Source organism: Phacochoerus africanus, chromosome 13 (genome assembly GCF_016906955.1).
Source record: "Phacochoerus africanus isolate WHEZ1 chromosome 13, ROS_Pafr_v1, whole genome shotgun sequence".
Classification (NCBI taxonomy): domain Eukaryota; kingdom Metazoa; phylum Chordata; class Mammalia; order Artiodactyla; family Suidae; genus Phacochoerus; species Phacochoerus africanus.
In genome coordinates, this window is record NC_062556.1 from 14,829,328 (window position 1) to 14,842,341 (window position 13,014).

Genomic DNA, 13,014 nt, shown 5'->3' on the forward strand with positions numbered 1-13,014 from the left:
TCACACCATGCACAAAAATAAACTCCAAATTGCTGAAAGACTTAAATATAAAACAGGACACCATCAAACTCCTGGAAAAGAACATAGGCAAAACATTCTCTGACATCAACCTTGAATATTTTCTCTGGTCAGTCTCCCAAGGCAACAGAAATAAGAGCAAAAATAAACCAGTGGGACCTACTCAAGCTGACAAGCTTTTGCACAACAAAGGAAACCAAAAAGAAAACAAAAAGACAACTTACAGAATGGGAGAAAATAGTGTCAAATGATGCAACGGACAAGGGCTTCATCTCTAGCATATACAAGCAACTTATACAACACAACAGCAAAAAAGCCAACAACCCAATGGAAAAATGGGCAAAAGACCTGAACAGACATTTTTCTAAGGAAGATGTACAGACGGCCAACAAGGACATGAAAAAATGCTCAACATCCCTGATTATTAGAGAAATGCAAATCAAAACTACCATGAGATACCACCTCACACCAGTCAGAATGGCCATCATTAATAAGTCCACAAATAACAAGTGCTGGAGGGGGTGTGGAGAAAAGGGAACCCTCCTGCCCTGCTGGTGGGAATGTAAGCTGGTACAACCACTATGGAGAACAGTATGGAGATACCTTAGAAATCTATACATAGAACTATCATATGACTCAGTATTCTCACTCTTGGGCATATATCCGGACAAAACTTTCCTTGAAAAAGACACATGCACCCGCATGTTTATTGCAGCACTATTCACAATAGCCAGGACATGGAAACAACCCAAATGTCCATCAACAGATGATTGGATTCAGAAGACGTGGTATATATACACAATGGAATACTACTCAGCCATAAAAGAGAAAGATATGCCATTGCAGCAACATGGATGGAACTAGAGACTCTCATACTGAGTGAAATGAGCCAGAAAGACAAAGACAAATACTATATGATATCACTTATGACTGGAATCTAATATCCAGCACAAATGAACCTTTCCACAGAAAAGAAAATCATGGACTTGGAGAATAGACTTGTGGCTGCCCAACAGGAGAGGGAGGGAGTGGGAGGGATCAGGAGCTTGGGGTTATCAGATACAACTTAGAATAGATTTACAAGGAGATCCTGCTGAATAGCATTGAGAACTATGTCTAGATACTCATGTTGTAACAGAACAAAGGGTGGGGGAAAAAAATGTATACATGTAAGAATAACTTGACCACCATGCTGTACAGTGGGGAAAAAAAAAAAAGAATTAAATGGTATAATCCAGTAAATTATGTCACACAGCAACTGCAAAACATCACAGTTCTTGGAACTCAGGTGGGTGACCTGGGAGCACGAGACATATGGGCTGAGTGAGGAAGCCAGAGTTACTCTTTCTATCACATATTCATATATTTCATTTATCTTTTTATATGACAATAAAGAAAAATGTAAGTTCAAATATTTTCCCATAATCCAGTGGATCATCTTTTATTTTTCTTTTTCTGGCCACATTCATGGCATGCCAAAGTTCCTGTGCCCAGGGATTGAACCTGCACCACAGCAGCAACAATGCCAGCCAGATCTTCAACCCACTAAGCCACCAGGGAACTCCTCATATTTTCTTTTTTTATATATAGACTATGTCCTTTGAGAGCAGTTGTAGGTTCTTTGGATCAGTTTTTATACCCACCCTCGGCAGCCACTATCTTAAACGAATGGCTGGGTGGTAGCAAAAGTGTATTACTGACTTGGTAAAGCTTCATCATGGCAATTTCCCTAAACTTCACAAGAAAGACTAGTAAGAGGGGCATTCTCAATTTCACAGTCATCTTGAACTTGCCTGCCTATTATAAGACATCAGATTTCCTCGAAAGCCCTAATAAATAATTGCTGGATCTTCCTGGGGGCATTTTACCCTGACTTATACATTATCTTTTCAAGCTCTCCTCCATGTTGGTGTTTGCTGTCCAGACAGCCACTTAAAAGAGATGTTTTGCCACTGTCCCCAGGGCTGCTGTCCTTGGTGAAGGAGAATCTTGATCCTTTGTCCGGGGCCCTGTAGCCTGAGACTCCCTTAAGATGCCAACATTTGAAATGAGTTTTGGTAGAAAACAAGTAACTTAAAGCAATAATTTGGGAGTTCCCATCGTGGCACACTGGAAATGAATCTGACTAGGATCCATAAGGATGTGGGTTTCATCCCTGGCCTCGCTCAGTGGTCAGGGATCTGGCATTGCCATGAGCTGTGGTACAGGTCGCAGACACAGCTTGGATCCTGCATTGCTGTGGCTGTGATGTAGGCCGGCAGCTGTAGCTCCTATTTTGACCCCTAGCCTGGGAACTTTCATATGCCACAGATGCAGCCCCAAAAAAGCAAAAAAAAAAAAAAAAAAGCAGTAATTTGGTTGAAATAACATGATCCAAATGAAATATCCCCAATTGATATTTATGTTCCTTGAAAATTTTTTCTACTGTTACAATTTTTAATTTTAAAACGATTTCAGCCAAATGTTCCTGCCCGTACTATTTGGAATATTGTAGAGTTGGAAACAGCCTTTAAATTGCTGCCACATTTTCACTTCTATGAACTCCACAGAGTACAATGATTTCGTTGGCAGAAAAATATATTGGAAGAAATAAAATCAGGGGGGAAAAGGAAAAATATATCCATCTACTAATAAGTTCTTTAAAAAAGCCAAAATAATTGATGTTTGCCCAGACAGTTATAAAACTGGCTGATGAACTCAAATTATCAACACAGGAAAAATACAGCATTTGAGAAGTACTCTTTTTTTTTTTTTTTTTTAAGAATCATCGAATACTCATCCTAAGACAAGTCGTTGGTTTTCATCACTACCATTTTGTTTTGAACTAAATTGCGTATGATCAAATTATTTTTTATCTTTCTTGTGAGCCAAATTACCCAGAGGAAACATCCCTGTCCCCAGTTCTGAGTCACTTTCTGTCGCTCAAGTTCTGAATGTGCACTCCTTGGGTCCTGGTCGTTTTCAGAGTGGTTCCAGGAACCCAGTCTTTACTTTAGTCAGAAGCCCCGCCCACCAGGAAGTGTCAACCAATCACTGCATCCTAGCGGATGTTGTCGCCTCCCCTTCTGTGAGCTCTTTCCAAGTACCCTTCGCGCCTCCCTCACGTCAACTCCGAGGACTTGGCAGTTTCATCCAGTTGCATTCTGGGTCAGCCCTGAAAACCTCTCGGTTGGATGCCATTTTACAATTTAAAAAAACCACAACTTAAAGTGCATATTACAAAATAGCATTTTATAATTAAAAAAAAACACATTCATATCCATTATTAGTTGTTTAAATCTGCCAACACATCTCTGCGGTAGTCAGAGGAGAATTCCTTTGATCATTTTACAGATGACAAAAACAAATTTTAGGCCTGGAAAGAAACTTCAATATGATTTAAAAGGCCAATTCCCTCATTTTCCGTGGTGCATAAGGTAGTCTAGACAATTTTTGTTTTAACAGAGAAATCATTCAGCCTCTTCACTTCCAGGCAATCAATTCTCCCAGGAAAGCACAATATGTACAGAGATATCAAGATATAGTTTATAAATGTGAAGTTATTGGTGTGATATTACTAGTTCAATCAGGGAAAATCACAAGGTTAGCCTACTGAATGCAGGAAGTTGAAATTTGAAGTTAAGTATGACAAGAGTTCTCTTGCTCTCAGCACCAAGTTATTTCTCAACTTTGTTTTGGCATCACAGTGTGTTCAGAATACAGCGGTCCACCAGCTGTGGGAAGCTGACTGCTAAGATGGTCCCCGTGATCTCTGCTTCCTGGTGTCCACGCCTTTGGGTAATTTCCTCCTTTGAATATAGGTTGGACCTGGTGACTCGCTTCTTATGGCAGAGGTGACACGATGTCACTTCCGAGATATGGTTATAAAAAGACTGTGGCTTCCGTCTTGCTAGGATTTATTCTCTCTGGCTCTTCTCCTTTGCTTGCTTGCTCTGGTGAGGCCACCTGCCATGCTGTGAGTTGCCCAGTGGGGAGACCCATGTGGCAGGGAACTGAGAGAGGCCTCCAGTGAGTAGGCTGCAAGGACCTGAATGCTGCCAGCAGCCAGATGAGTGAACTAAGAAGTGGACCCTTCCCCACTGAAGCCATTAGATGACCACAGCCCTGGCCAACACCTTCACTGCGGCCTGGGAGAGACTCAGAGAACCAGATACCTGAACTATAGGAACTGTGAGATAACCAATGTTAGCTTAAGCTACTAAATTTTGAAATAATTTTTTTTTTGTCTTTTGTCTTTTGAGGGCTGCACCTGAGGCACATGGAGGTTCCCAGGTTAGGAGTCTTATCAGAGCTATTGCTGCTGGCCTATGCCACAGCCACAGCAACATCAGACCTGAGCTGCATCTGTGACCTACACCACAGCTCAGGCAATGCCAGATCCTTAACCCACTGAGTGAGGCCAGGGATCAAACCTGCTACCTCATGGTTCCCAGTCAGATTCGTTTCTGCTGTGTCACGACGGGAACTCCTGAATAATTTTCTAGGCAGCAATAACTAATACCCTGGGCAAGCAGCTGCAAAAGGTAGTGGATTTTTGACATCTCCCCTGGCAATTTCTGGATTCTTTTGAATTAGGCTGAGGAGGCAGGCAGGGGAAACATGGGTACATTTTTCCCGTAAGTTTAATAAACTCAGCAGCAGAAAGGGATGAGCATAAGTCTCCAGTGTTGTAGCCTGTGTAATAAAACACATTTGAGTGTACTTCTTGGGTTTGTTACAGTGCAAACAGTAAACCCAGGCTTTTTAAAAGTGAATTTTGTATGAAATGTTTATGGAAATCACAGGAGATGATATATGCAGTGGAAAGAGCTCAGGTCTTAAAAGCAGACAGACTTGAGGAGGCTCGGTTTCCTCATCATAAAACTGGAATAATAACCCTTAGCTCATGGATCCTAAATGACATAGACGCTCAGTTCAATGCCTGGTCAACTGAGGCTCTTCAGCTTCTTTTGTGGCAGGTGATGAAGTTGAGGGCCTGAGAGGTGAAGTAGCTTCATTTACCCAGTGAAGATGGGATCTAGGACTTAACCTCAAATTTGATGTATCCCCATTTACCAAGCTATTGAATGGCAGATTTTTGAACTCTGAATCCATGTCTCTGGCTTCTTCTGTGTCACACAGGATGCCCCCACCCACCACCTCTGTGTCTAACTCCCAAGAAGAATTCTCCTTGAGACTTCTGTTCAAGCCAATAATGCTAATGGCATTTGTAACACGCTAAGAACAAAGGCTTACAAAGAGAGATGGGAGAGGAGTGGCATTTCCTTTAGATAATCTGCATTTAAAATTCCATCTTTCTAAACACAGGCTTTCCTCCACCCTCTATCTTTGATTTTGACATTGATAGAGAAGCTTTCAAGAGAGCAGCATTGCTCAATTAGTTGAAGCTACTAATTTGAAGGAACAATACATGATGAACAGTACTTAGATGTGGTGATTGTAACAGAGAGTGTCTACTGCCATTTGCCTCCCTGCAACTTTTTATCTTGTCCTGTCCTCCGTTAAAGTATTGTCAAGTACCAGTGTGAGTGAGAGAGAAAGAGGGAAAAGAAGAAAGAGAGGAGAAGCACTGCCTGGGAAGAGGAGAGGATGTAGAAAACGAGCCTGATGACAGGTGTACATGAAGGAAGGAATGCACCCAGGCTGCAAAACAGAAATAAAGTCATTCTTCAAAGACTCCAGAGTGCTCTGAATTAGCACTGGACACCGCCATGCTTCTGCTTCTCTTCCCTATGGAAAACAGTATGGAGGTTCCTCAGAAAACTCAATATAGAACTAACATATGATCCAGCAATCCCACTCCTGGGCATATATCCAGACAAAACTTTCATTCGAAGATACATGCACCCTATGTTCACTGCAGCACTAATCACAACAGCTGAGACATGGAAACAACCAAAATGTCCATGGACAGATGAATGGAATAGAAGATATATACACAATGGACTACTACTCAGCCATAAAAAGAATGAAATGATGCCATCTGCAGCAATATGGATGCAACTAGAGAGTCTCATACTAAGTGAATAAGTCAGAAAGACAAATACCATATGATATCACTTACATGTGGAATATAAAATATGGCACACATGAACCTACCTACAGAACGGAAACAAACTCACAGACCTAGAGAACAGACTTGTGGTTGCCAAGTAGGAGGGGGAGGGAGTGGGACTGGGAGTTTGGGGTTAGTAGATGCAAACTATTACACTTAGAATGGATAAGCAATGAGGTCCTGCTGTACCGCACAGGGAACTATATCCAATCACTTTTTCTCATATTACAGAAGATAACAGAAAAAGAATGTGTGTGTGTGTACATGTATATATAAAACTGGGTCAATTTGCTGTATAGAGAAATTGACAGAACAGTGTAAATCAACTATAATAAAAAATTAAAAATAATATAAATAAATAAACAATAAAAATGTAACTCAGAAGAAAAAAAAGACTGGTGCAGAGAGTGTCAGGGCCCCAGTGCAATCTTCCAGCCTCCATGTGGCAGACCACTAACAGCCTCTTGGATATAAAATGAAAATCTCTGAGCTTACAAATAACTTATCACACATTCTTATACAACAAAAGCATCTGGGTAAATACGTTCCAAACAAAAGCCCTTTATGCATATATACATCAATGATAAAAAGGAAAATACTAAACTGTATATCATCTCTTGCTCACTTTTTCTCCCTTCATTTTACTTTTGATTGTTCGTGTCACAGAAGTGTTAGACTTCTTGACAGCGTTTCAAGGGAAAGGGATTGGATTGAGAGCAAGAAAAAGCCTTTCTCTAACTTCACACATCTTTATACTCTTTGGAGTTTGCCTCATGTAGTGGACAAACCACTGCCAAGGACTGGAAAGACCTGGTTTCTAGCTTTGGCTCTGGCAGTAATAACCAGCAGGGTGGTGAAGCAGCAGTGTGGTTTTTGCAAGGCGCTCTCCTTCCTACTGTGTCTGGGGCAAACACTAAAACTTCTCCCCATGTCCACAGTCATTATCTTGTCTGAGTCATGTTCCCCTCTCACCTGCTCCAAGCTGGAAGAGCCTCCCAGCTGGTCTGTTGGATTCACCCTCCCCTCCCCAGTTGGCTGCTTCCCACAGTTGTGTGAATGTATCCAGAGAAGTGAATCCGGACTTGTCACTACCTAAAACCCCCACGGTTTCCCCCCCCCCCCCGCCCCCGCCCCACTTTCCCAGCTCATCTCTGGCTGCTCCGCTCTCCAGCACCACACGCCTGAGGGTCTGCTCTTCTGTCAGTCCTTAAGCCAAGCTCTCTCTTTCTTTGGAGCATTTTCCTTTCTTCTCACCTCTGCCTGGGTTCCACACCCCCCAGTTCTTTTCCCAAATCACTCCAAAGTTGGCGGGTAGTAAACATCAGTTGAAGTAAATGAATAAATGAACCCAATTCCTTATTTGCTCCTTGTCATACATCAACTTAAACATCAAGTCCCAAGAGAAGCTTCTCCCAATCATTTGAACTGAAGGATCAACCCATTATTCTCACATATCCATCTTCATTTTCATTTTAGCATCTAACACACCTATGACAATTTTTTTTTTCTTTTTACCATTGTTTGCTTTTTATGTCTCTTTTTCATCCGAATTTAAGCTCCCTGAGGGCAGGGACCATTTCTGTCTTATCAGCATTTTATTTTCTGTGCACAGCAGGGTGCAATGCCCAGCACATCATGGATTGGAATAAACATTCACTGAATCAAATGAATAAATGAATGAACATAAATTCTATATTTATCCCTTACCTAAAGTCCTTCCAAAGCTATCCATAGCCCATCAGAGAACTACTAGACCCTACATGACCTAGAGATGTATTTTTTAAAAACCGAAGTTGATTTACAATGTCATTTTAGTTTCAAGTGTACAGACAGCATAGTGATTCAGTTCTATGTGTGTGTATATACGTGTGTGTGTATTTATATTTTTTTCAGATTCTTTTCTCTTATAAGTTATTATAAAATATTGAGTAGAGTTCCCTGTGCTATACAGGAAGGTCCTTTTTGGTTATTTATTTTATACACAGTAGTGGGCCTGTGTTAATTCCGAACTCCTAATTTGTCCCTCTCTTCTTTGGTAACCATAAGTTTGTCTTCAAAGTCTGTGAGTCTATTTCTATTTTGTCCATGATTTCGTTTGTATCATTTTATTGAGACTCCACATATAAATGATATCATATGACATTTATCTCTGTCTGGTTTACTTCGCTTAGGTATGATAATCTCTAGGTCCATCCATGTTGCTGCAAATAGCATTACTTCATTCTTTTTTATGACCAATATTCCATTGTATATTTATATACATACCACATCTAGAGATGTCATCTTGATGTGGTTCCACTTCTCCTTTCTAGAGTTTAGAAATTACTTGTACTTCCAATTAAGTCATATTCTTTTTAGCTTCCGCTTTTTGCACACAAAGTGTTTGCCTGGAATGTCAGCCATCACCTCTCCTCTACATAATCTTTCTGGTTGGTTTCTGTTTGTCCTTCAAAATTCAGTTCAAGCACCCCTTCCTCTGAGAGGCCCTCTTTGATTACTTCCTCCTCCCTGTCTCCCGTTTCCTGTACCTGTTGGGAACTTAACGCTTCTTTCCATGATAGCACATACCACACTTGAGTGAGACGTTTTTCTGGCGGGGACAGTGGGGGAGGTTGTTTCTAGAAGACCAGGATTGTTTCTTATTACTCTTGTTTCTTTTTTTGCCCAGTGCATAGTAGATATTCAACAAAAGCTTGTGAATAAATATTAGTAAATTGCTGGCTCATTCCTCCTCCATGCTGTAGAACTGTAAGAGGTGCCATTCCTAAGGGCATATCCTACAGAATGCACTCATGCTCAGGTAGTAAGTGCCACTTAGTGCTAAACTAAAACATCTTGATACCATGGCTTAAATTCATCTTTCAAGCTGCCAGAGTTTTTGATTCTGCAAACCAGACCACTCAAGGTCATCCTTTCCAGAAAGGCTGCACATGCCCAGGGCACCTATCAGGCTGTCCTGGTTTTGCCCTTGCAATAAAGGTGTAAACTCCCACGTGTGTGTCAAGTTGTCTGCCTTTGACAATGGAAATGGCTGCTTAGATGGTATAAGTGCATGACTTGGTCAAGCTGAAGTCTGAGCATCATGTGAGGTCTTGGGACTTTAAAATTTTCAGGTAAATGAAGAGATGAAGGGTTCAGAGAGTGACTGGTTTGTCAGTGTGGCTAGTGACCTACTTGCATCAGAATCATCAGAGCCTCAGCGGTCACTAGCGGACAGAGCTTGCCTCTTGGGTGAGGACAGTGGAGCTGTAGTCTACCTCAAGTCCAGCAGAGTGAACTCACCTGCCATCTCTCTCTGCCTCTTCCTGGTGTTTCTTTCCTTTCGTCCACCTTGTCAGGCGAGTGAAGAATCCAGGTGATTAGACATAGTCCCAAGTTTATCCTAGAAAAAGATTAAAAATAATGAAAATAACACCTTATGTTTGTCTACTTGTCTAATGTTTTATAATTGTAGGATGTTGTCACTCATGGAAAACAACTGTCAGCCTGATGGAAAATTTGAAACTGTGTACCTGGAAGTGAAAAATGGCTTGGAAAGCAATGTTTCTAAAAATCTCTCCAAAAACCACCTGGGATTTTTGTTGTTGTTGTTGTGTTGTTGTTTTTGTTGAAAATATAAGTTCCTAGACTCCTGCAAGACATACAGAGGTAGAACCCCTCCGGGTGCAGCCTGGGAATTTGTACTTTTTATAAACTCCCTGGGTGAGTGTTATGCCCACTCAAGTTTGAGAGGCCACGTTGAAAGCATATGACGTTTTCATTAGAGGGTAGCAAGGCCATATCAGGACAAGTGTCCCTGGGAACATGTCACCAGAGGATTTGGGCAGAACTGAAAAGGTAGGTTATTTTAGAGGAAAAGAATGGATGAAACTCAAGATCCTGCATTGAAAGCGCTGAAGTTTACATGGTAGAAACGAGGCACTGACTACAAAGGGTGGCCTACTTTTCCCAGTGTAGGGATAGGGTGTGTGGGCACAATTACCATCATCAAAGTCTTGTTCCACATGTCATGAAATAAAAAGTAGCCCTGGGACCACAATCGCCTATTATTAGAAACGTAATAGTCATATCTCATTTTAAAACCTGTTTTTAATCTATTGCCACCTGTAAAACTAAACTAAACAGATCAAATGTTAAGCTACCTAAAAATACTCAGCAACATAATTAGGGTTCTAATTGGTATTATCATTTAGTAGGCTGTGTAGACAAGCTTGAAGAGATAAGCCCCTATCAGAGGCATTAAGTTCTAAGTTTTTGTTCCATTTATGGGATGAAGCCATGTGTGTTTTGGACAGTGTAGAAATTATGTTGAACAGCTTTCAAAACCCAAGTAATGACTGCAGAATATGTTGAGGGCCCTGATTTCAAAAGACTAAGCAATGTGAGGTATGGGGACTGCCAGCTCATGAGAAAACTTAGCTATAGGTTTCAAGTGCTCTGAATTTTCAGATACCACTTTGGGAGGAAACTGAGAGCAATTTTAATTCCTCTTTTCAAGGTTCTCATTTTAGTGCTGTAGGACACTAGGACACTATGGCACGAAGAGAGGATAGCGTGAAAGCTCTCAATTTGATTATACGGCATAGAAACCACTCTCTGGGAGTTCCTGACGTGGAGCAGTGGAAATGAATCCGACTAGGATCCACGAGGTTGCAGGTTCAGTCCCTGGCCTCATTCAGTGGGTTAAGGATCAGGTGTTCCTGTGGCTGTGGCGTAGGCCGGCAGGTGTAGCTCCGATGAGACCCCTAGCCTGGGAATTTCCCTGTGCCGCCCGTGCGGCCCTAAGCCCACCCCCCCCCCGCCCCCACGCACAAAAAGAAAAAGAAACACTCTGAGCAGAAGACAAAAGTAAATACTTTCAGATGTAGTCAACACTTCGGTTTTTTACATCGAACAAGTGAAACTGGCATCTTTTTAAATATATATACACATAAGGAGGCGGAGCAAGACAGCGAAGGAGAAGAGGTCACGCACACTTTCTCCCACAAAAACATCAAAAAAACACATCTCCATGTCAAACTACTCACACAGAACATCAACTGAATGCTGGCAGAAGAATTTAAACTTCTAAAAAGGGCAAGAAACTCTTGACATAATTGGCTAGAACAAAAGAAAAAAAGAGAGAAAAGGCATCAGGACGGGACTAGCGTTCCCGAGAGGAAACTGTGAAGGAGAAAAGGAACCCACCTCCTGGGAAGCCACCTGACTGACGAAACATCAGCTGAGTTGGCAGGAAAAGCGCAGCAGCTGGACTGAGAACAGCAAAGCAGAGTGAGAGCGCACAGACCATCTGAACCACCGGCCGGGACGCCACAGCCTGAGACGCTGGGGCAGCGGCTGGGCGCTGAGATTCAGGCTCCGGAGGTCAGTCCCAGGGAGAGAACTGGAGATGGCATGAGGGACTAAGGAGCAGTGCACCGTGGGCTACGGAGAGGAACACCACAGACTAAGGAGGGGAAGCCACGGCAGAGGAAACCTGGGAGAAGGTCTGGACCGCGGGAGAGGGAAGGCGCCATTACTGCGGAGGCGAGAGGAGGAGGGGCGGGCCGCCAGAAGAAACTCCCTGCGCCACAGCGCCAGAGCGTGCGCATGCGCATGCCCTTGGGCTTAGAGGGCGGGGCGGCTCTGCAGACACTATGGCAGGTGAGAAGCCTCTTGCTCCTTTAGGGGAGATTAGGTGCTTCTTCTGCAGGCTACTGGTGGTCAGGCACCTATCCTGTGGACTAAGGGCATAAGGGGACTAAGTGCGACGTGGTGCCTCTTGCACCATCTACAGGGCAGGGACAGACTGTGGACGTCATTTCAGAGGCCAGAGGGAGGTGTGGCTTGCCACCACCGGGGGCCTGTGAGTGGGCTCCATCTGCGACCCCAGTCACCTCAAGGGTTAGCAACCAAGCACCACACACTGTTGCTCTCACTCCCCTGGGAACACACCCACCCTGCAGCTGCCACTACCAATCGCTCTGCGTGGTGGCCAGACACTTGGTCACTGCCCTTCCCAAGACCCTACAACTAGGAGCAGCTGGTACAGCACCTCCTGTGTGGGCTAAGTGGGACAGGGTGCTTCTTGTGTGGTCTGTAGGTGGCAGGGGCAAACTGCAGCAGTTACCCCTGATTCCAGGGGTGGGCGTGGCCCACTGCCATTGGAGATAACTGAAAATCACTTGCAGTCCCATTCACCTAAAGGGCACCACAGAGGAGGGCAATGTGACCAAAAACCACCTGTCAGTGCTCTTGAACCCCCGGGAACACACCCACCCTGCTGCTGCCACTGCCAAACGTTCCAGGCAGTACCCACAAGTGATCTCTGTCCCTTCCCAGGATCTGGCAACCAGGAGCAACCTGTACAGCACCTCATATGTGGGCTAAGTGAGACGGGTTGCTTCATGCATGGTCTACAGGTGGCAGGGGCAAACCACCACAGTTATCACTGACTCTAGAGATGGTTATGGCCTGCTCCCAATAGGAGTCCCTGAACAGGCACCACCTGCAGTTCCAATCACCTCAGAGGAGGGCATTGCAATCAAACACAAGCTGTTGTTGCTCTCACTCCCCTGGGAACTGCTGTTGCTACTGCCTAATGCTCTGGTCACCTTGAAGATCTGCCTAGCTAGAGCTTATTACCACCTCTCAGGACCATGCAACTAGGAGTAGCCTGTGCCAGCTTCCTGCAGGTCCTTGCTGCTGAGAGCCCAACAACCAGGCACTGACCGCTGGCCCTACCAATTGCCACCTGCTCCCTGAAAACACACTGAGCATCCTGGGAACAACAGTCTGCTCACACCAAAGAAAGAGACAGCAAATATTCAAACTCTCACACAAAAAAAATAAATAGTAACCCCCCAAAAAGTACAAAGGGGTATTCTTGCATAGAAGTAGCCTTACAACTATAGTTTGGCTTCCCCGAACTCACAGAAAAAGAAAAACACAAGCAAGATGAA

General features: G+C 43.5%; 1 long non-coding RNA gene across 1 annotated transcript in view; it reads right to left on the bottom strand.

Moving 5' to 3' along the window:
* LOC125113318 (uncharacterized) overlaps positions 1-13,014 on the bottom strand; it is a 257,564-nt gene that overhangs the window by 85,738 nt on the left and 158,812 nt on the right. Inside the window, exon 4 of the long non-coding RNA XR_007131412.1 lies at positions 9,356-9,455. This is a non-coding gene — a long non-coding RNA (uncharacterized LOC125113318). The remainder of the gene's footprint in view (positions 1-9,355; positions 9,456-13,014) is intronic.